The sequence below is a fragment of the Macrotis lagotis genome, chromosome X (assembly GCF_037893015.1).
Source record: "Macrotis lagotis isolate mMagLag1 chromosome X, bilby.v1.9.chrom.fasta, whole genome shotgun sequence".
NCBI classification, from domain to species: Eukaryota; Metazoa; Chordata; class Mammalia; order Peramelemorphia; family Peramelidae; genus Macrotis; species Macrotis lagotis.
In genome coordinates, this window is record NC_133666.1 from 508,781,946 (window position 1) to 508,806,430 (window position 24,485).

The window sequence follows — 24,485 nt, forward strand, 5'->3', positions numbered from 1 at the left end:
ATCAGGAAAAGAGCCTTGACATCATTTTCAAAGAATTACTACAGGAAAATTGCCCTGATATCCTAGAAGCAGAGGGCAAAATAGAAATGGAGAGAATTCACCAATGCCCCTGAGAAAGAGATCCCAAAAACACTAACCCCCAGGAATATTATAGCCAAGTTCCAGAACTCCCAAGTCAAAGAGAAAATATTACAAGCAGCCAGAAGGACACAGTTCAAATATTGTGGAGCTACAATCAGGATCTCACAGGACTTAGCAGCAACTACATTAAAAGCTTGTAGGGCTTGGAATATAATATACCAGAAGGCAAAAGAGCTTAGAATGCAACTGAGAATCAACTACCCAGCAAAACTGAATGTCCTCTTCCAGGGAAAAAGATGGACTTTCAATGAACCAGGGGAATTTCGAATGTTCCTGTTGGAATGGCCAGAGCTGAACAGAAGGTTTGATCTTCAAATACAGGACTCAGGTGAAGCATAGAGGTTGGAGGAGAAGGGGAAAATATGAGGGACTTGATGATGAACTGCATGTATTCCTGTATAGAAAAATGACACTGATAATACTCATATGAGCCTTCTCAATTAACAGAGCAGGTAGAAGGAGCTTTTATAGATGAAGCACAAGAGAAAGCTGAATTTGAAGATAAAATATGGTGTAAAAATGCAGTCAATAGAAAAAAAGGGAAATGTAATGGGAAAAAGAAAAAGGAGAGGGGGAATAGGCCAAGATATTTCATATAATAAGATTTTATTTATTACAATGAGCTATTGCAATGATATGGAAGGGGGAGGGCAAGGGGGAATGAGGGAATCTTCACTCTCATCAGAGGTGGCTAGGAGAGGAAACAGCATATATACTCAATGGGGCATAGACATCTGGAGTAAGAAGGAAAGAGAGGGGCACAGGGGGAAGGGGTGGGGATGTGAATGAAGGAGGAGAGGATGGACCATGGAGGGGGGAGAGTGGTCAGATATAATGCATTTTCTTTTTAACTTCTTGCAAGGGGCTGGGATTGGATGGCCTCTCCGGGACCATAGGGCCAGGTGGATGCTGGGCCTAAGGGGTGGTATGTGGGCTCGGGGCCTCTTGGCCCCAGGGCCAGGGATCTGTCTGCTGTGCCACTCAGCTACCCTACAGCAGAGTCAGAGTGAAAGGAGAGAGAAAATATAGTACATGGTAGTGGAGAAATACAAAAGGAGGGAGTTGCGATCAGCAATGGCAACAGTGGAAAAATATGGAAGTAACTTTTGAGATGGACTTAACATAAAGAATGTTATCCACCCATGACAGAGTTGGTGGTGTTGGAACACAGACTGAAGTACATTTTTCATTATAATTATTATTATTATTATTTGGGGGAGGGGGTTCCAGGGCAAATGGGGCTGGGTGGCCTGCCTGGGGCAGCATAGCAGGGTGATTGTTGGGTGTCTGAGGCCAGATTCAGACCCGGGTGCTCCTGGATCAAGGGCCAGTGCTCTGTCCTCCACCCAGCCACCCCTACTATTATTACTATTTTATTTTATTTTAGGTCTTTTTTTTCTTTTTCTGGTTTATGCAGGGCAGTGGGGTTGGGGTGGCTTGCATGTCACACAGCTGGGTGATTGTTGGGTGTATGGGGCCAGATGTGGGCTCCGGTGCTCCTGGCTCTAGGGCTGCTGCTCCGTCCACTGCGCCACCTGGCCATACCTACAATTATTACTATTATTTTTTTAATTTTAATTTTTTTTCTCTCTCCTCTTTATTGCTCAAGTGAGTCTATATTTTGGGGGGGAGGGGGTATCTTGTTTACTCTTAAACATGAATATTTTATTAATGTATAAAAAAATTATACAAAATGAGAATAAATAAATATTAAATAAAAATTAATCTTTAATGGTATCCTTGATTCTCTCTCACTGAGAGCAATAAAACATAGAAAATCAGATGTGCGTGTGTATATATATATGCATATATATGTATATATACACATATATTATATTTATTCTTAACTTTTATTTATTTTTTCCATAACTATTTGAGTAAGAACCATCATTTCAGAAAGTGCAGAAAGACAGATGGTCAAAAGTGATAGAAAAGTTAATATTAAAGGACTAGCTGGACCTGTAGGTCACCCAATTTTCACAGTAATATAGAAGTGCTTTAAGTAGCAATTCACTTTAAATGGCTGAAGATAGAGAAAATTCTGTTGACTCCACTTCATTCTTTACATGAATATTTTTAGTAGAATATCTCTGTGTTTTCTCCATATTATTAAGTATCCAAAATGCCCAATATATAAAATACAATCAAAAGACTCAGACTTGTGACTTTATATTTGAATGGATTTGGAATTGAATTATGTGTTTGTCCTTCTGAGATCTCTCTTTAAAGATATTATAACTCCTCTAATTCTTATCATTCATTATAATTCTTGTCCATAGCTTTCCATAAGAAAGTAACAACTATATCCCTGAGTTTCATCACTATAAGTTTTATCACTACAGTGATGGTAATGCTTTATTAGTTCACTGAACTTCTGAGTATTTTCCATAAAAGTTATTTCTCAGAATCATCTTACGTTTTACTTACTTTATTGCATTGACTTACTTTAGTTAATCAACTTATCTCTTAAGGCTCTTTGGTAGAATATAAGATTAGCAAAGTCATTATGTCTTTGGAGCTAGTCTTACTGCCAAACCACAAGAATGTATCCTCTGACACATTCTGACTTTGTGACCTTGGGCAAGTTAATTAATATTTCAATGTCTTAAGGAACTCTAAAAGTGCAGGGCAGTGAGATACAGTGGGTTCCCCATGCTAAAAAAAATCACGGGTTTGGTTCACCTACCAATTTCTGTGTTGTATGTGTGTGTGTTTTTGAGCCTGTCAATTACTCTCAACCTATTTTGACCTGTTTACCCATATAGTTCTACCAGGTTATGACTACTGAACATACTACAATTTCCTGGACCCACAGGTCCAAGGTGAAGGTGATACCATTTCATTAGTCATGACTGATACTGATTACTACTATAAATCAATTATATGAAGATTACTAGGTTATATTTACTATGATTCACTTATTTTAACTTGATCACATTGTCACAGATGATGTCTTCTAAATCATACTTCCAGCACATATCATCAAGGACATGGGATCCTAGGGGAAAATATAGACTGATCATTTGGCAAGAAAGAGAAAGATAAGCTGAACAACTCAAGTACCTTGTTGTTATTCTTGACATATTAAAATATATCTAACCTGATCACTCCTAACCGAAAGTGATCCTTCTTTGTTCCTATTTCTACTAGGCTTCCATCTAGACCAGTGATGTTAAACTCAGATAGCAATCTTTGGAGGTCATATATTGACTTTTAAAACTACATAGTAACATTATCTATCTTCAATTGTATTTTTATTTTTTGTTAAATATTTCCAAATTATATTATAATATGATTTGGGCAGAACTTCCAAGAGTTTCAGGTAGCAATATAGTCTGAGAGGTATATGTTTGTTAACCCTGATACAGATCACTTCTTTGACTTTATCACAGTAACTTTGCATCATGCTTACTTGTCTATTGTCTTATGGAATAAGACTTCATACAAACAACCAAAAATGCATTTAAACAATATGCTTAAGCAGAGTTAAAATAACTGTAAGAAACTGTGATATACTTCTGCCTCAGTTTCAAGACTTTCCATATCCTAATCCCATTCTAATTCTATAATCAATGTCATTTCCTCTTTTTCTCAAGTCATACCCTTTGCTCCACCATGCTGTTCCCTTTCATATTCCCTACAATCAAATCTATTTCTCTTTTGTGCCTTCACTCATATATAAACCTGTGGATTTCACTACTTATGAAGCTTCTCCATCCTTAACATCTCCCAATTCTTTTCATCTGTAAAAATGGTACAAAATTAGGTCTTGCTCACATGTTCCCTTATTGATTCCAATCATCACTGATCATTCTCTTGCCTGAATTCCTATGGTATCACACAGTATAACACTTAATTCTCCAATTATTTCATGTGTCAAAGTAAGAGACTGTGGTTTATCTTTTACATTTTACTTCTCCAATATTTCCTTATATATTATGGGGAAGTAGAGCAAGCGCTGAATAAATTCAGATTGACTAACATAACAATTAAAATCAGTAATCTCAACACCTGAAGAACTTTCATCAGTTGAACAACTTGAGATACTGAGAATCTATAACAATTTAAAAGTAAAATGATAAGGGGCAGTATAAAACAGCTCTGTTAAATACTGATAGGTGAGTGATAAGGGTAGCACTTGTGTTACAGGCTTTTGGCATTGCTGTTCAGGTACACAGAAATCATGTACTCAAGAAGGTGTGGGTATATAGACATACATATTTAGTAAGATTGAATCCATGAGTAAGTGGATAAATGAGTTTTACTATACTTTTAATCACTTGTATAGCATATTTAAAAGATTTATATTTTAATATTAGATCACAAATATAAATAAAAGAATGAATAAATAAATGAACAATAAATATTCCAACCACGGTTCAAAAAAGGTCCATGCTCTGGGATATGTACAAAGTTATTTGAATACTAATAGTAGGATTACTTGAGTGAGCAAGCTTTACCTGAGGTATTTTAATGCATATATATATATATATAATATATATATATATATACATATATGTGTGTGTGTGTGTGTGTGTGTGTGTGAATCTCAAAATTGGAGAATGCCTCAGAAGCTAGCTATCAATCTTTACTAAATATGATTTCTGTCTAAAATGTACCAAATAAATTGTCAATAAATCATCTAGATTTTGAAAATTTCAAGTCAGGAAACCCTATTATTTGCTGAGGAAGAATATTCCCTTTTAGGGTTGCTGTAGCTTTTAGGAAGCTTTCTTAAACATTAACACTGGAGAATGGCTATATAAATTATGATATATGACTGGAGTAGAATACTTTACTGTCATATGAAATGATGAAAGGGATAGTTTCAGAGAAATTTGAGAAGGCTGGTGTGAACTAAAGCAAAATGAAGCAAGTTGTAACAAGAGAACAATTTATACAATGATAACAACACTAGAAAGACAATTTTGAAAGACTTAAGAATTCTAGTCAATGCAATGACCAACCATGATTTCAGAGGACTATAACCATCTTCTCAACAGAAAGGAGATGGACTCAAGATGCAGAATTAAACATATTTTTTAACATGGCCATTTAAAGAATTTGTTTAATTTGATTATTCATATTTGTTAGAGAGCTCCCACCTACCCTTCCTAACATATATAGTAGGGAAGTGAAAGAGAGAAAAACATTAATGCTCATTAATTGAAAAAATTAAGAAAACAGAGAGAGACAGAGAGGGAAGGTAGCCAAAGAATCATGACACTTGTATATGGACTTGGATCCTGAAGGAAAGACCATGTCAATTTGACCTAATCTTTAGACTGCTGTGTTCCAGATGCTCTCCAGAGATGTGGTTAAGAGGAAAATGGCTGATGCAATAACTTATTGCATATGCATCCTTTTTTCCAAATGTTAGCTTCCATAAAAAATGAACAGAGTCCTTAAATATTCAATATTTCTTGAATCTACTAAAATGACAAATAATATCCTTTTGTTTTTAGGTCTGCCTTTTCTTTCAGTAAACCAGTTTGTCCATTTGATAGTTCTAATACCTTTCTTCATAAAATCTGAAAGCACCCTCCTATCCACTTTAAGACTAATCAGTCAGGGACTCCTTGAAATAAGGAAAATGGGAATAACTGTCCTTATTTTACAGTTGAGACAAAGTGATTAAGAGATGAATACAATCACAAAGAATGGAAACTTGAACTTTGGGATTCTAATCCAGTATTTTCACTTGTAGCCTCAAGTTTCTAAACATGACTATAAAATTGTTCAGCTTGTGTAACATGGAGCTTGCTCTGTCCTCACTACCACATACAAAGGGATAACCTCCTTTGATTGTCTACATCTTTAAAACTAACTAGTTGGTTGTTCTTTTTTGCCTTTATTTTGGTCATGTTCTTTTGAGATAATATCATCTGATAGGCCCAACATGAACACCATGAACTTGAAGGAAAATCCTTTCTCACTCTTATTCTTTTACTCCCAGCTCTAAGAAATGAGCCTCGGAGTGTTTGTGCCTGTTCTGCATATTTGTCCTCAGTTTCAGGTCCCAGAGTTGATCTCCCACATGCTGGGAGTGTTTGAGCCACAATGACCTTGGAGCCCAGACTGCAGGCAGGATCATATAGCCTGGTTAGCATGGAACTCTGAGAAGCCAGGGAAGCAGGAAGTCAAATCTAAGGAAAGATTAGAATTTGAGGGGCAGCTAGGTGGCATAATGGATAAAGCACCTGCCCTGGAGTCAGGAGTACCTTGGTTCAAATCCGGCCTCAGACACTTGGTGATTGCCTAGCTGTGTGGCCTTGGGCAAGCCACTTAACTCCATTTGCCTTGCAAAAATCTAAAAATAAAAAGATTATAATTTGAAACTGGGACTGTGTTCTATAGGAATTGAGCTAGCCTATGAACCTCATTCACTCTTCTCTTCTTCAGAAAGTGAAGGGAGTAGGATTGATCCCGTGGGGGGTGGGGGGAGAAAAGGGAGTAAGCTTATATATTTATTAATATACAATTAGAAGTAAACATTCTTTTATAAAAGGTCCTTAGTGACATATGGAGTCTTGTTTTGGATAAAACTGGGCCTTTTGCTTTTGTGGAAATCCCTTAAAGAAATCTCTGCCAAGAACTTTAGATTTTCCAGATACCCTAGACTGCAAGATCCTAGAAAAATCTGGAACTTTTTTTAGGCTCTAAATGTATAGTTGTTCTCCCTCTCCCCACCCCTCTCACTATAAAAGTGTTCCATATGTATGATTTTGTGAACTTTTCCTGATTGTTAAATATTGATAGTTTTTGTTTTATTGAATTCTGTATAGGATTTGCATACTGATGTGTTTTATATATAGAATGAGGCCTATAAAAGTTCTTGTATTAAGTTTATTGTGAGTAATTTGGAATCATTAAATTGCTACTATCTGATAGAAATGTTTGTTTTGGTTTTTTTGTATATAAGGATACACAGATTGTTTACTTTTTGTGAAAGCAAAGTGCCCTACAATTATGTAGCGTTAAGAATATCTATGCCTAGGGGCAACTAGGTAGCACAGGGGGAAGCTAGGTGGTATAGTGGATAGAGCACCTGCCCTGGAATCAGGAGGCTCTCAGTTCAAATTCAGTCTCAGGCACTTAATACTTACTCAGTTGTGTGATCTTGAGCAAGTCACTTATCCCCATTACCTTGCAAAAAAAACAAAAACAGAAAAAAAAATGTCTATGCCTCAAATTTACAAGTTGCTCACATTCTGAGAAGGGGGATTAGGTTCAGAGCTTAGCTCAGTTCCTACAGATTCAAATCCAAAAACTCTGCTCAGGTTCAAGTCCCAGGTACCCTAATTTCTCAAGGTTTCCATGACAAGCAGGCTGACTGTCCTACAATCCTGGCTCCAATATTCACAAGTCAGATTCCTGGTCCTGTAGGGAAAGCTCTGAAATGTGAAACTAAGGAGAACCAACAACACATAATAGAAACAGATAACCCCAGGCCTATTTCTTTATTGGAAAAAATGGAAATGAAGCCAAAGAAGGCAAGTTCTTCCCCTTTCAATGACTCAGATCCCACCATCTACACTGGCAGTTGAGTTGCTAATAGGAGTCATTGAAAAAAGAGTAACTAAAGAAACTAGCAAGGCTACCAGAAGTCAGCCAAAAGAGACTTTTCCCACCCACATGATAGGGAATATAGCAGTTTCCATGTTAGATAAACTGAGCATGTTAGAGAAGTCCAGATTACACATATACCTCTGCTGTCTCATTAAATCTTGTTCCTCTCTGACATACCAATTCACAAATTCAGAAAGGTCATAATTAACCCAATGCCATTATAGATTACTGTTTCTGGAATGGTTTTGATCCAGTTTATTTGGGGAAAAGCAAAGGGATTCTCAGCTGTAAATTAAAAGAACAATTCTGTCTTCCTTTATTCTCTTGCAGAAGAAAGTTCTAATTTTCTTTAACATATAAAATTGAAAAGACATTAGGATCAGGTCTAAAAATAAAGAGAAGGAGGAGGACCCAGGAACATAGAGCATTTGAGGAAGACTGTCTGACAGCTCAACTTTATTCCTTACATTGACTTCTCGCAAATTCCCAGAGCACCTCACAGAGTTAAATGCTTCAATTAAAATATAAAATAATAACAGCAAAGAGAGAAAGAGAATTAGTTGATTTCAGCAAAAGAGGAAAAAAGAGTTTCAGATGAGATTTTGGTGATGAAAGCACCAGCAGATGAAAATAGCTGCATATTCAAATTTCTGGATTGATGGAATATGTGCCCTTCTGATGATGCTGTGGACTACAAAAACTTCTTTCAAGGAGAAAAAAACAAAAACCAAATGAATTGACAATGCAGAACTGTTTCCCATAAGAAATGATATGATAAGCAGAATTATAAGTAAGAATGGAAGAAAAGGAGGGCTAGGAGGCAGAATTATATATATTAAGACTCCCCAGTAAGTCAGAAAAAAAATTAAAAATAAATTGCCACTTTTCAGGGGAACTTTAAAGTTGTTTTTGTTTTGTTTTGTTTTGTTTGTCCTCTGATTCTTACATTCATGGCACAGAGAAAAGGGAATTCCCTCCACCAGATTACTCAGTTTTCCAAAATGGAAGACAAACATGAGAATGGTCCCTCTTGCTAACTGCTTTGGTTACATTTCCTATCACCAGGCAGACAGGAAGTGTTCTTAGACTCACAAAGAGGCAAGCAGAAGCCAGAGCTAAAAGTAGATGCCTCTTTTGCTGAAAGAACGGAAACCATGTGGGGATCAGGTTGCTTTACTGCTTCTTAAAGGCTTCAGGTGACTTCACATTAAAAGGAAAGTTTTTAACCAAGTTCTTAGTTCCTCTCATTTTCTCTCTCCTCCTATCCCTCCCTTATCACATGCAAATGGTACTATACAATATTTCCATCCTATTTAGTACTCTATTTTCCATGCTTTGTGACTTGGAGATGAAAATTCTGTAAAGAATCAAGTATATTTTATTGTTTGTCTGCTGGGCATGGTAGAGCATGCCTGTAATTCCAAGTATCAAGAAGGCTCAAGGCTGTCTACAGTTCTGGAGTAATTTGCTGCAGTAGGCTAAGCTGTATAAATTTCTGATTAACATGAGGAGTTCCCCAGATCAAATCTTCTGTTTTGATCAAAGTAGGGCCAGGCCCTTGAATAACCCTTACACTTTTCTGGTTGGGTGAGATAGGAAGACTTAGTCTTATAAATAACAAATAATATTTTGTCCTTACCCAAATTTCTTCTGCTAATATACAGATCATGCTTCATTGACCAGATTCATATTTACTTTGGGTGGTGACTATCATAAGAAAATAATGGCTCAGCCCCCTATAGCTTTGTCTTGTTCAAAGTCATTCTGCATCAAGTTGGAAATATTAATTTGCTATTTTCCCCCATGACACCAAAAATACATCCAATTCAGTAAGAGCTATTGCATCTGGAAATAGGTTGTGCTTCTAGAAAATATATATTACAGGGGCAGCTAGGTGTTGCAGTGGATAGAGCACCAGCCCTGCAATCAGGAGTACATGAGTTCAAATCCGGCCTCAAACACTTAATAATTACCTAGCTGTGTGGCCTTGGGCAAGCCACTTAACCCCATTTGCCTTGCAAAAACTAAAAAAAAAAACAAAAAAAAAAAAACACCCTACATATGACACACTGGGGCTGCAAATAACCTTAAATATTGAGTCTTTTCACAACTGTCACAACTGTGAGTCTGCCGATACCACTCAGGCACTCAACTGGATCTCAATCCTTTATCTGTTAAACTGGAAATAATTCTGATCATTCTAAACAGTGCTTCAGTAAAGTCTGGACAAGTTAATATGGCTCCTGAAGTGCATGAAGAGAGACATTTCAGCATTGCAAGAATGTGATCCTCTAAAGGCTCACCAGGTGCTATATGTAGCAGAGAAAGACATAATCTCTATCCTTAGGGGACTACTGTCTAATAAGTATGATGAGACAGAGAAGCTCCTACAGACACAGACACAGAAATATTCTACTTCTTAGAAGGGAAATCCAGAATGGTATGGTGTTACATACAACCAGTTCTGATCTGTTTCACCAAAAATCCACTCTAGCAGGAAATGTAATGTTTCTACCCATTAGAATAGAGTTTTCCATATTGATATAAATAAGCCTCTCTCCTCTCAGCATACAGAATACCAAATGAATGTCTGCATAAATGTTGCTCTCTCAAGAAACATTTCAAATATGTGTTACTGAAAAGAAGACCAAGGTCAAAAATGGGAAAGGAAAATATGGCACAGAAATCTGATTATCTCCAACATTCGCATTCTTTTCCAGAATTCCTTCTCTTGTCCATTATCCCTGTCATGAGCTCTGAACTTCCATCAGGGTAGAAGGAATACTGCTAAGAAAAGATGAGGTTTGGAGGGAGAAATGGTTACTGACCCCAGGAGACTGTTTATTGTTTACTAGATTCTTGAACTGTGACTTAAATACAAAAATCCATGCCAAAAAATTTTATCTGCAGGAAAGACTAACTGTACTTTATCCATTTAAACTACATGGTGACAGATCTCAAGGCTTCAGTTTACAGCCTGGTCAATTTGGTAAGAACTTAGTAAGAACAGGAGGTTTTGTTGCAATTCAGTTCACTGGACAAGACTCGAATTTGAACAAAGGAAGATGGATTTAGCTCATCTTCTTTATTTTACAAACCAGGACATTGAGGCCCAAAGAGGTTAGGGGATTTGCCCAAAACCACACAGGAATTATACTAGAAGAACTGAGATGTAAAACAAACTCTTTTCATGGCAACATGCTGAGATGAAGATTGCTTATTCAAATAAGAGCTCTAATTTATTCCTGAAAGCTATCAAATCTGACCAAGAAAATAACATCTTAACATAATGCAAGCTCAAATATCAGATTCCCATTCCTTTCTCCCTCCAGCTCTCCATCCCATCTCCATCTTTACCCCATAATGATGGCATGACATGAAATGTGAGTAGATGTTGATATACAAGTCCTCATATAATTTTTCAGCAGTTGAATTTAAATGAAGAATTCTCAATCCTATAATGTGTTCTGGAGCTAATAACTGATTCCAAGACATATTTTTAATCAAAATTCATTCATGTTTGAGGCAAGTACAATGGAGAAATTCAATGGGTGATACTGCTCCTGGTTCTGATCTGAACCTTCTGGATTTCAAAAGCCATGCCTTCTCTATTCCTGGCTCAACCTAAAACTTCTTTTCATGCCTGAAACCTCCCTGCCCTGGAATAACCCATGACCCCTTTGGCCTGTCCACTCTAAAATATCTCTTATTAAGGCTCAACCCATTCCTCCTATTATTGGGTTCATCCAGGAGTCTCTATTTTGTGGAATGATCCAGGGAGGCCTACCTTCTTTCTCTTCCAAGCCCTATTCTTGACTTTGTGGGTTTCAAAACCATACCCCAAGCTGGGTAGAATACTTTCATTTCTTCTTCCCTTTCTCTTAGCTGTTTTGTGTATTGTCTTCCCTCATTAGAAAGTGAGTTCCTTCAGGGACTGTCTTTTGTTTTGCTTATATTTGCATGCCAAACAACTCACTTAGGACTAAACAATTGGTAAGCACTTAATAAATTCTTTTTTTCTTTTCTTTCTTCCCTCCCTTCTCTCTCTCCCCTTTCCTTTTTTTCCTTCTTTCCTTCCTTCACTTGGATAGAGGTTATGGTTCTGGGAAGCAGCACCCTGGACAAAAGCAAACTACATGGTGTACAGAATTCCACTTCTATTGATATTATCTGCTCATATTCATTCACTCAACTCTCTTCACTTAAGTTGTATCATTGACAATTGATATTGAATTAAATTTGCTCTGTAAGTTTTGTGTTAGCAATGCTTTTGTTGAAGACCTAAAATTTGAAAAAGGATCATCTGTTAACATAAGATAGTAGGACATTTTAATCCTTTGAAGCATTTCATTTTGGTATCAAGGTGAATACTGTCAGTATTATACTTTATACATTTTATAGATGTGAAAACCCATTCTTAAGATATAAGATAACTGAATAATATTGTTTTGATTTCGGTTTGTTTGTTTGTTTGTTTGTTTTTGCTTTTGTTTGACTTGCCCAAAGTCACACAGCTAGGTAATTATTAAGTGTCTAAGGTCGAATTTGAACTCAGGTACTCCTAATTCCTAGGCCAGTGCTCTATCCACTGCTCCACCTAGCTGCTCCCTAAATGAATAATGTTGTCTAATAATCTGAGTCTAGAAATTAGTCTTTGTTAAACTTTTATTTTTTTAATTAAGACATATAGTTTTCAAAGGGCCTGTCCCAAATCTTATTTTTTAATTTGTGTTGCTACTCAACATTTTGTTTTCCTCATATCTCAAAGCTAAATTCATTTAAAGCCATCAATGTTTGAGAGGTAGTTATGTGATACACTAGATAGTTTTGGAGAAAGGAAAACCTAAGACCAAATCTTGCCTCAGATGCTTATTTAGCTGTGTGATCAAAGAACAAATCATTTAAAGTGTCTTTTACTTTTATTTGCATGTAGAGGGCTTAGCAGTGTCTGGAAAATAGTAGGTGCTTAATAAATGTTTATTGTAAAACTCAATTATTTAACAGCTCAACCATGGTATGGTTCCAGCAAAAACCACAATCCTCAGAGTTGTGAATGAGATAACACAAGAAGTGCTTTGTAAACCTTAACACCTTATAAATGCTAGTTATTTTTATGTTTTGTCACAGTCTTGAAGCTTAAGACTCTACTGCAGAACCAGGACAAGCTGCATTATAGACATTGTAACCACTCCAAACCCCCTTTAAAGGTCTTCTCGATTTGCTATCATCCATATTTTCTCTCATCACATTTAGTGAATACATCATCTGCTCCAAGTTCAGCATGTTAACATAACAGGATGAGAGCTTGATAAATAGGGAGTAGTTTAAAAGGAAATGACTTACACCAACATATGGAAAGGGCAGCACACAATTTGGACTTCTCTGGCCCCTGTGATAGACAAAATCATTTATGTCTGACTTCTATGTCTCCAAAACTTTCAGTATGTAAAGTCTTTTCTCTCAGTGTTCTCTGAACAAGGAGTCCTGAAAGTGTTATCTTCTAAACCAATGTTTCCCACAGTATATAGCAGGCCTCCATGGGAAAGTTCCAAACAATTCAAAGGAATATTCTGATTTTCCTTGAGACTTGCCAAAACCAGACAGTAGGATTCAACAGATAATTCAAAATACTGTATTTAATATATTGTTCCCTGGGAGAGTGTAAAGTGGAAGTGATCCAGTAAGGGGGAATTAGATCAGCCTGCCTAAAGATACACATTACTCAACACTATAATATGCTAATACTTAAACAAAAAAGCAATCCACTGACTTATTGATTACATTCTGTGCTGATCCACTTTCCTTTTTTTTTTCCTCATTAAAACTCAAACTATCCTTAAGCTTCTGGTAAATGGCATTGTTCCTGTTTTTGCCTAGGCTGAGAGAGGGAAATGATTTTTTTTTCCCACAGGATCCCAAGAAATCAACAAAAGTAAAAAAGAGAGCCTATGCTCAATCATGTCCAAAAGATAGTGCAATATTTTTCCATTTCCTTTTCCAATTCATTTTACAAATGATTAACTGAGGCAAACATGCTTTGCCCAGAGTTACACAGTTGATGAGTGACTAAAGTTGAATTTGAACTCAGGAAGATTAGTCTTTCTGATTCCCAGTCCAGTGCTCTAGCCACAGCACCACCTAGCTGCCTGACTCAAATTTCATAAAAAAAACTAGTCAGATTTAATCTGGTCCTTTAAGATTAAATCAATGGAAAGAATTTTTATTTTCCTCCTTTAAAAACAAAAAGAAGGTGTGTGTGGGGGGACCAATTTAAAAAGAATTTACAAGTGAAAAAAGAAGGGGGAGGAAGCACATGAAAAAGTTCTGATCTGTATTTGGCTACTTCTATTCCCTTAGAGCATTGGCCTTGGAGTCAGGAGGACAGGAGTTTGAATCCAGTCTCAGACAGTGGTAGTTACCAGCTGTGTGACTAGGGTAAGTCACTTAAACCTGGTTGCTTTGCATCCAGGGCCATCTCCAGTCATCCTGATTCATATCTGGTCACAGGTCCCAGATGTCTCTGGAGGAGAAAGTGAGACTGGTGACTTAGCACAACACTCCCTCACACAAATACAATTCATGTGCTTGTTGATATCATGGTCTTCTCTGAGAACAAAGGACAAACATCATCATCATCATCATCATCATCATCATCATCATCATCATCATCAATTCATCATCTACACAATTGCAAAATTCCTAAAAACCTACCCTCTCCCTAATCCCCATTCCAACAAAAAAAAAAAAGGACAATGGTTTTCCATTGCCTCTAAAATAAAATATAAAATCTAAAACCTAGAATTTAAAGCCTCCACAAACTGTTTCACACCTATCTTCCCTATCATTTCATAATACTCTCTTTCCTATGCTTTTTGTTTCAGTTAATCTGGTCCATTAGTTGTTTTCGATTTGTGATGTTCTATTCCCACTTCAGCATGTCTGCTAAAATAAGCCTCAGTTTCTGGAATATACTCCTTTTTTCCCCCTCTTAGATTCAAAGCTCAAAATTTTTTACAGAAGGTCTTAGTTCAGTTATCAATAATCTCTTCCTCTTAAATACATGATGCTACTCTGCATTTAAATAGGCATACATTATATCCTCACAAGAGAATGCAAGTTCGTTCCTTGAGGGTAAGAACTATTTCATCTTGTCTTTATATCATGAAGGAGTAGCATGGCATCCTGTACATAGAAGAGTTAGATAGATGGATATAGAGAATGAAATATAGATTTAGATAGTTAGATCTATATACATCCACCTCCAGACATATATATATATATATATATATATATATATATATATACACATATATAAATCCACCTCCAGACATATATACATATTATATATGAAGTGTATGAGACATATTCACAAACAGATGTGATACATATACTATATATGAGACACATTAAATGAGATACATTAAATACATCTCATATATAATCTGTAGTAATATATATATGTGTCTATATGCCAACATACATTTACAAACAGATACACATACACAAAATATATGGATGTATATATTTATATATTTTAAATCGAATTATATTATAAACAACTGAAAAATTTTAAAGCAGTTTACTCTAATGCAAAACTTTTACTTTCAGGATTCTTACTACTTGAAAAAAAATGCAATATCTAGCAAATATTTGCATTTTTTTGTCCTGAAAAGTCCAAGCCATTTCCAATTTTGTACCATAATAAGAAAAAGAAGTACTGAGATATTAAATGAGAGTTTAAACTTCTGAAATTATTACTGCTCAGGAAGAATCAGACCTTCACAAACAGAAAAAGACTGCCCTCATGAGGCTGACAAGCCTTTTGGCTAGGAGAAAAACATCTGAACTTCTGGATTGATATGGAGAATCTTTTTTTCTGCCAAAGATCATTTAAATAGTTATAACATCATTTGCTGTTATATTTGGTCAAACATTTAATTAATTCATCCTTAAAATTCTCTTAGAGGAGTGGCTAGGTGGCACAGTAGATAGAGCACTGGCCTTGGAGTCAAGAGTACCTGGGTTCAAATCTGACCTCAGACACTTAATTACCTAACCATGTGGCCTTGGGCAAGCCACTTAACTCCACTGCCTTGAAAAATGTAAAAAAAAAAAATCCTCTTAGATTTATTGAATTTCCAGTCCTGCCTACAGTTACCATGACAAGTGGAAGACCAAAAGATTTCACAGGTCTTATGTGGCCATGAAATAAGATGCTCCCCACCCTGTTCTAGTAGAATAGACATTCTCAACCTAAACTCTCTAAATCTGATTATCTATCTCCTTCTATATTTTAAAATTCACAAATGATCCAGGCCATTAAATAATCAAACTAATCCCCTCCTTCCCCCTTCTCAGCTTTCCTTCAACTACTAATCCAAATACCCTTATAGAACTGATTTCAAAGTCAGAGATTCATTAAAAAAGCAGAGGTCAAATCTGTCATTCTTCAGGAAAACTGGATGGATTTGCATGAACTGATGCTGAGCAAGATGAGCAGAATCAGAAGAATATTGTACAACCTAACAGCAACATGGGGGTATTTTGGGGTATCTGTGATGGAGAATAAAATCTGTATCCTGAGAAAGAATTGTGGAGTTTGAACAAAGACCAAAGACTATTACCTATAATTAAAAAAATTATCTTATTTTGCAATTTTGCTCTCTTATACTTTATTTTTCTTGCTTAAGGATATGATTTCTCTCTCACCAAATTCAACTTAGATCAATGTATACCATGGAAACAATGTAAAGACTAACAGACTGCCTTCTATGGGGGGGAGTGAGATCAGGGGGGAAATTATAAAATTTGAAATAAATAAATGAATAAATTTACAAGTTAAAAAAATTAAATAAAAATTAAAAAATTCTTCAAGATAGGAATAAAAAGAAAAAAAAAGTATTGTCCTTTCAAGTTTTGTCTAATGCCCATTACTACTTCCAAATGATTTGTCTTCTCTGTCTTTGATTTTCTTAGCCTCTGGAGTAATATCTCCTGTTTTGATGGTGCAGAAAACCATGTCTAGGCAATATACCATGAGAAAAGAAGAAAAAAAGATAACCAGTGTTTAACCTCATTGAACAATGTAACAATTATAGACTATATAGTTTGGTCCCCAAACCCATTTTTATCAAGCTATCAGGATTGTGTTATATTTTTTCACCAAAATTACTTCTCTATCAGTGGCAGCAATATTAATAAAGTGAAGTTATTCTTACACATTCACAAAACTATCATAACAGAGAGTGACAGGGTTTTTTTTTTAACTTTGGCTAAACTTTCACCATGACGAATCAATTTTTCCTCACTTGGCCTTCATAAAATTCCCATAACATTTTTGTTTGTTTGTTTTTTTGTTTTGCAAGGCAATGGGGTTAAATGACTTGTCACACACTAGGTAATTATTAAGTGTCTAAGATCACATTTGAACTCAGGTTCTCCTGACTCCAGGACCTGTACTCTAACCACTGCGCTACCTAGCTGCTCCTCCATAACATTTTTAAGTCTCACTTATTCAAATTTTCAGAGATTCTTGAGAAGCATGGGCTCTTTTTTCACCCACACAAATCACAAGTCCCCTTTAAGTTAGGAATAATGATATTTAATATTATGAGATTATAAAATATGGAATAAACAATTACTATAAAAATAAACAATAGGATTTATATAGCAATTTAAGGTATGCAAATTTATTTATACATGTTATCTCTTTTAATGTTCATAAGGAACCATGGGAGATAGATATTTTTATTATATCCATTTTATAGATTGGGAAACTGAGGTTAAGTGATTTGTTCAAGTTCACACAGCTTGCAAAGTTATGACAGCTATTCAAGTGAAAATTGTAGAAAGGCCCTTTACCTTACAGCCAATCTCTTGTGATCCTCACACCCTAGAAACATCACCATAGGAAGCTAGGTGGCACAGTAATGCCAGACCTGAAGTGAGGAAAACACATCTTCATGACTAAATTTAACGTCAGACACTTACTAGCTGTGTGACCCTGGGCAAATCACTTAATCTTGTTTGCCTCAGGTTCCTTTTCTGTAAAATGATCTGGAGAAGGAAATGGCAAATTGTTCTAGTATCTTTGCCAAGAAAATCTCAACTGGGATCATGAAGAATCAGACATGTCTTAAATAACTGAATAAATCATCACCATAATCACTAGCATTGACTTTCTGGCTTAGTAAGGCCTGCAAGAAGGTGATACCACCTAGAGTCTCCAGCACATTAGAAAAAAAAAAATCACATATCCACTCTTCAACCGCAGTGGTGGCAATCAAGGCTAAAAGGTTGAGAACCTCTGATCTTTGTCTGACCTGACCACAGTATTATTAGATACAGGATAAAGAGTTCATTGTTCAAAAACAACTTGTTTACAGAAAACCACTAATTAAGTATTCTGCGAAAGGAATTCCTATTAGGTATGGGTTGGGCCAGATGACCCCAAAAGGCCCCTCAAGCTTGAGAATTCTACAAATTGGCTATTTTGAGAAAACAAATATACTGAGTTTAGTATGTTAGCTATTTTTTTCTTCTTTAGTTCTTCCTTAAAGAATCACATCTCTGAGAAGCAGTGACTTTGAAAGTAAGATAAGAGTTTTACAAGTTTTCTGCAGTGTTCTTCATTTTTGTTGGGTTGGGTGTTCATAGTTTGGCTTCTTTGGACTTTTAAAATGTAACAAAGATAGGTAAGTAGCAAATTTAGTGAAAAAAATTTACATATATATGTATGTACGTGTATAATGTATATTCTTGCAAATGAACTATATGAACAACTCTCAGTGGAGGGGAAAGGGGGATTTCACAAATAGTAAGAGTTTAATCAATGCCTGTTGATTATTAAGCAAGGAAGCAATCTAAAAGGAATGTTTATTTAAAAAAAAAGTAAAATTGACAGAAGACGACATATATTTGAGAATTTTTTTAAATTGTTGCCCAATTTACCTCAAAAAATTTCAATAAAAAGAACTTTGGATCTGTAGTCAAAAGGATTTGAGTTTCATTCACAGATCAGTTATTTATTGTCTGTGTTACCTCAGTCAAAAGATAAACATTTCTGATAATGCTATTATATTGACATTGACTTTTCTTAGTTTTAGCCTTACAATATCCCTAGGATATTATTATTCCTAATTTATAGAAGGGGAAACAACTCAGAAAGATAAAAATAATTTGCACTATAACTATACAGCTTATTAGAAGGAGTTGCTCCCATTTAAATACCTTTTCCCTATTCTCCCATTAATTCCTTCCATATCCTATCCCTACTCACTGCAGCCCACATGAGAAGAGGACTCTTACTGACCTGCTCTAGCTTCATTTGTTGAAAATACTGCCCATGCTTCAAGGGCCAGTTCTAGAGATCCCTTCCCTGATCCCTTTAGCCAAAAGTGATTTTTCTTACACCCAGGACCCATGGCTCATGATATCTAATTTGCATTATAATTACTGGACATGTGTCATTTCCCCTCTTTGTATGGAAAATAATGACAAAGATTATATTTTATTTCATCTATCATCTATTTCATCTATACTTCATTAATGTTTACTGAATAACTGAATGAATGATTTCATTCAATGAACAAAGGTCAGATTTGTCTGTCCACTGGCAAATGTTGCTCCTATCTCAAAATTCTCAAACTTAGAAAAATAATTTTTACTATTTGCAATTTTGTTTATTTTATTAAATGAATATCTTGAACATTTTGCTTAAAGGAGTATATAACCACAGAGTAGAACTGATATACAGTTACCTGGGGTTTTTTTCTTCTAATTTTTTTTTAGGTTTTTGCAAGGCAAATGGGGTTAGGTGGCTTGCCCAAGGTCACACAGCTAGGTAATTATTAAGTGTCTAAGACCGCATTTGAACCCAGGTACTCCTGACTCCAAGGCTGGTGCTTTCTTCACTACGCCACCTAGCCGCCCCTCTAATGGGTTTTTAAAACTATTACTTTGGAAATGAATACACCTATTTTAATTCAGAAAATTTTGTTTTGTGATAAATCAATGTAATCATTGCAATGAATCCTTACTTATGGCTTTCCAGGAGGCAGAGTATCAGATTACACACAGGAGTAACAGATATCAAATTGAAGAAGACAAAGTTGTAAAACTCTACCAATAAAAACAAAATAGAAGGAATCATTTGAGAAGACACTGCTTGTTAGCACCCCCTCACTTTATATTTAAGGAAAATGAGATGTAATTTGCCTAAGGTCATACATAAAAAAGTCAGTGCTCTATTTACTATTTAATATGGTTCCTAAACAGTAATTGTTCAATCATTTCAGTCACATGTGACTCTTCATGAACCTATTTAAAGTTTTCTTGGAGTGGTTTGCCATCTCCTTCTCCAGCTCATTTTACCAGTCAGTAGCTTAGGAAAACAAAATTAAATGACTTGCCCAGGGTCACACAGCTAGTAAGTGTCTTTAGTTCAGAATTCAAATCAGAAAGATGTGTTTTCCTGGTTTCAGGCCTGGCCTTCAATCCACTGTACCACCATAGCTTCCCTCTACATCATACAATACATTTGATAATCTGAAAAGATGGGTTGTGAAACATTACTTCAAACTAGATGCTTAGAATCATCAATAATTTTGTTTATGTACCAATAACACTTTCATCAGTTTCTCAAAAAAAAAAAACTTATATATAAACTAACACTTTACCATTGGTTGGCACCTTATATTTTAAAATTCCAGTTACTTGGAGCATTAAGAAAAACCATTTAAATTCCAAGGGACACCTGTCCAACACAAATGATTAGCTACAAAAATATTTTGTTGAGATTAAAGGAGAGGTTCTTTCTTTGCAGTATCATTTTCTTCACTTTAATTGCCTCAAATATTCACATTTCCTTCTATTTTTATTTCCTATTTAATCTCAATTTAAACTGTTTCTCTTTTTTTACAGTTTCTAGAAACTTTCTGCTCTACAATCAGAAAAGAAAAAGAAAGAAAGAAAGAAAGAAAGAAAGAAAGAAAGAAAGAAAGAAAGAAAGAAAGAAAGAAAGGAAGGAAGGAAGAAAGAAAGGAAGGAAGGAAGGAAGGAAGGAAGGAAGGAAGGAAGGAAGGAAGAAAGAAAGAAAGAAAGAAAGAAAGAAAGAAAGAAAGAAAGAAAGAAAGAAAGAAAGAAAGAAAGAAAATTTCTTATTGCTCTGCAGTGAGGGTACTGGTCTGTCTAGAGTGGGGAAACTTACACCAGTAGCTGATACATGGAGGTGTGCACTGATCATGTGAGTAAGCCATGAACGCCCATGCACCTGCTCCAACGGTGGGAGTATAGCCTGTGGCTTTTCCTTGATTGATGTTGGTCTAACTGCTTCACGGTCTCTAGGGGTGAAGGGAAGTGGGCTCAGCTCAAAGCAGTTTGTGGCTCTAGTACTTCCACCTCATATCACATAAGGAATAGCAAGGTACAGAGAAATATATGCATATGAAGATACCCTGTACCCACATCGACACTCAGAAAAAGTACCCAATCTTAAAATAAAAATGAAAAAAATCCAAAAAAAAGTCTTTCAAAACCAAGAAATCAACCAAAGAAGGAAGCATCTGTCACTGGCACAGCGAAAAGACCTAGACTGATCATAGGCAATAGAAAATTACAAATGATGATTTATTATATTGGCCTAATGTTTTATTGCATCCCTTTGCTTTTTCTTGACCAGGCAAATTTTCTTCTCACCCAAAATGTGAAATGATTTCAGAATCATTTTGATTCAGTAAAAAATGCAATGTATGTATACATCCTTAGGTCTGCTGTAAGTCACTAAGCTTTCCAAATTTGCCTTAGAGTCTATGCCTATTATCTTTTACCTTTTATTCACATGCATCCTATCCATTCAACTAGATAATTACTTTCCCCCCACAACAAGGCACAACTCTGTCTCACATATCTTCATATTCATAGTTACTACAGTGGTGTCTAATACATAAACAAGTAGGCACTAAAATGTTTGTTAATTAAGTTACTGATAAAAGTTGGAGTTAAAAGAATGGTGGAAAAAATGAAGTAACTAGCACCAACAACTTTTATCTTGAAAATAGGTATACATGCAAAGTAAAAGCATACCTTATATGAAATCACTTGTGGGTCTTCTAAGTCAATCCATATATAATATTATGACAAGACCTAGCATTTCTTTTTGTACAGACTTGAATATAAGACTAAAATTGAATAATTTTTGCAATAATATAAACTAGGCCAGTTTATCTTTCATATCATCATGTCTGTGATTTCCTTCTCTTTGCTTTGGGCCAATTTCTAGTGCCTTTGCTGTACTCCATTATTATGACCACTGTAACCTCTCTTCTAATTCTAGGTGTATTCATCTAACCTCTATTTAAATACACATTTTTCATCATTTCATCACATATTTTGTACTGAAATAAAAGTAGTCTCATGAAGCATTTTATCTTGGCACATTGTTTTCACTCCCAGAAATATTTATATTTAATATTTTATTCCTTAAAACAAAGCATATAATTCAAAGTGATGATTCCTTAATAGTTAAGGAGGCATTTTAGTAAAATGGATCCCCCCCTGGATGCCTTTCAATTATATCACACCTGTGCACAGGTAAGACCAGTATTAGCTAAGGACTTACATTTCAAAACCTGAAGCAAAAGAAATTCAATTTCTAAAAATATCTCTAGTGTATATTCCATTTTCCCTATTTAAGAATCTTCCTCCCTAATGGTGACATTTATTCATCCAAGATGGATTTAATTCAAGACAAGATTATAATGTTTAAACACATAATTGGTCACATATAAACATCTGGTTTGATTTTCTGCTCCATAATCAACATTCAAAACCACTTCTTACCTTTCACTAGCTCTTCCCTTCTTCCCTCATCCCCAAAAATGTCTTCTGTTCATAACATCTCTGAGCAGTCAGTGTTTTTCTCATTCCAAGAGAAAGAATTAGAGGAGGATACAAATATAAGTTTCTCAGTTACAGTTTCCTAGTTAACAAATTAAAGTTATCCTTAAAAAAATGAGCTACATTGTACATGGCATCCAACCACACTTTTTAAAAAATGGTTATTCTTTGACACAATGAAACAAGGTTATATAATTTAGTTAAAGCAAAAACATACAGAAAACAAATCCTATGCTTAACCACAAGTAGAGTAAATGAAAATATATGGAAAGAACTTTATTTCATAATTCCATCTGTAAATCTGAGAAGCAACCTGATCTGGAAAGGCAGCCAAATGGAAGCTGGCAGTCTTTGCATTAAAGTCAGAGGTTGGGCATGAGGTGATGGAAAGATACCACTTGAGTATGTTAATATGGAAAAAATGTCCTTTGAAATTTCAATGATTCTGCATGCACAAATTATTGATAGACTGACATGCTAAAGACAGAATTGCAGACTCAAAGAAAACTAAATTTAACTTCATTTAAGGAAAAATTTTAAAAAAGACTACTTAAATTGGTGTTTCCATTTCTGTACCATTTCTTTAACAAAGCATTCTAATTCATTCTATGCCACAGGTTTACTTCCATTTTGATATATCCTACTGAGGCAAGAATAAATGTTTCTCCTCTTCTATTATACAATTTTCCTTCACAACCCTCCAAAGACCTAAATCTATATCTAAATCTGTTCATACATGACTCCCTCTTGACACTTGATGAATTTACTATTCAAGATCCTACAAACTTGGTTCTGCCCCATCTTTTTAAACTCATCCCAAACTATTCTTCTCTTTGTGCTCAGTGCTCTAACCAATTAGAACTTTGCCATCCCTACCCTGATGAAGTATGGTTGGAATGCCACATTCATCATTGCTGTTGAATTCTTATGTATCCTTCATTGCCCAACTCAGATTTCATCTTTGTCAAGAAGCCTTTTCCATTTGACAATGAAAGTGCCCCAACTTAGACTTACAGAGTTTTCTTATTTCTCTCTCTTGCATCCATCATGAATCATCTGGAAAAGAGAAAGAAGGATGTGTCCTCTATCAACCTCATAGGGTTGTTTCAAGAAAAGTGCTTAGTAGTATTTAAATTGTTATTTTGATACAAGTTATTGTCACAATTTAATTGTATGAAAAGGACAAAGAATTTTGATTTTGCAGACAGAAGACCTGGGTTCAAAGCCTATCTCTGTCACTTGGTATCTCTGAGTCCTTTAGTTATTCACTTAAAGCCCTCGAGGTCTCAATTCCCTCTTACATAAAATGAGAAGCTTATATTCAATGACCTTTCAAGTCTCTCTCAGCTCTAAATCAATGATTAAAATCAAAAATGTAATGTGTTCAAATTGATAGTATCTATATCAAAATCTTCCTGTTGTCCTAAAATTCTAGCACCTTTCAAAACTCTGATTACTGTCACCCACTTTTGAAAAATAACCTCAGAACAATAAATAATTTTGGTCTTCTTTAAAAATGTATTTCAATGCTTAGCAAATCTGTGGCTTCCTTAGGGCAGGCTCTGCTCTGTTGTGCATTACAGACCTTCTACATCTCAATAGATGATTTTGAGAACCTTTGGCTGAAGAACTCTTCAAACCTGGTGGCCTCCCTAGTAACAAAGTACTTTGAATGTATGTCAATAGGCCTGTAGTTAAAGGCCCTTCAGATAGTCAGGGCCTGTCTAAACTTGAGCTCTACTGGCATAGCCCTTGTGAACCCAGGCTTACCTCTATGCTGGGATGAGGCATCAGAAAATGATGTCAGTCAAACAACCACATGTGATGACACTAAAAATCATCTCATTCTGTACTTTCAAACCCTGCAACTGAGCAATACA

At 35.5% G+C, this 24,485-nt stretch overlaps 1 long non-coding RNA gene across 13 annotated transcripts in view; it reads right to left on the reverse strand.

Moving 5' to 3' along the window:
• Positions 1-24,485, reverse strand: part of LOC141502231 (uncharacterized) — a 481,284-nt gene that overhangs the window by 24,437 nt on the left and 432,362 nt on the right. For 9 of the 13 annotated variants that reach the window (XR_012472465.1, XR_012472461.1, XR_012472453.1 and 6 more), the window contains one exon: positions 22,549-23,661. The exons of 2 other annotated variants lie outside the window; for them this stretch is intronic. This is a non-coding gene — a long non-coding RNA (uncharacterized LOC141502231). Of the gene's footprint in view, positions 1-15,037; positions 21,051-22,548; positions 23,662-24,485 lie in introns of those variants that run through there. 2 more of the 13 variants (XR_012472456.1, XR_012472462.1) reach the window with 2 other exon arrangements.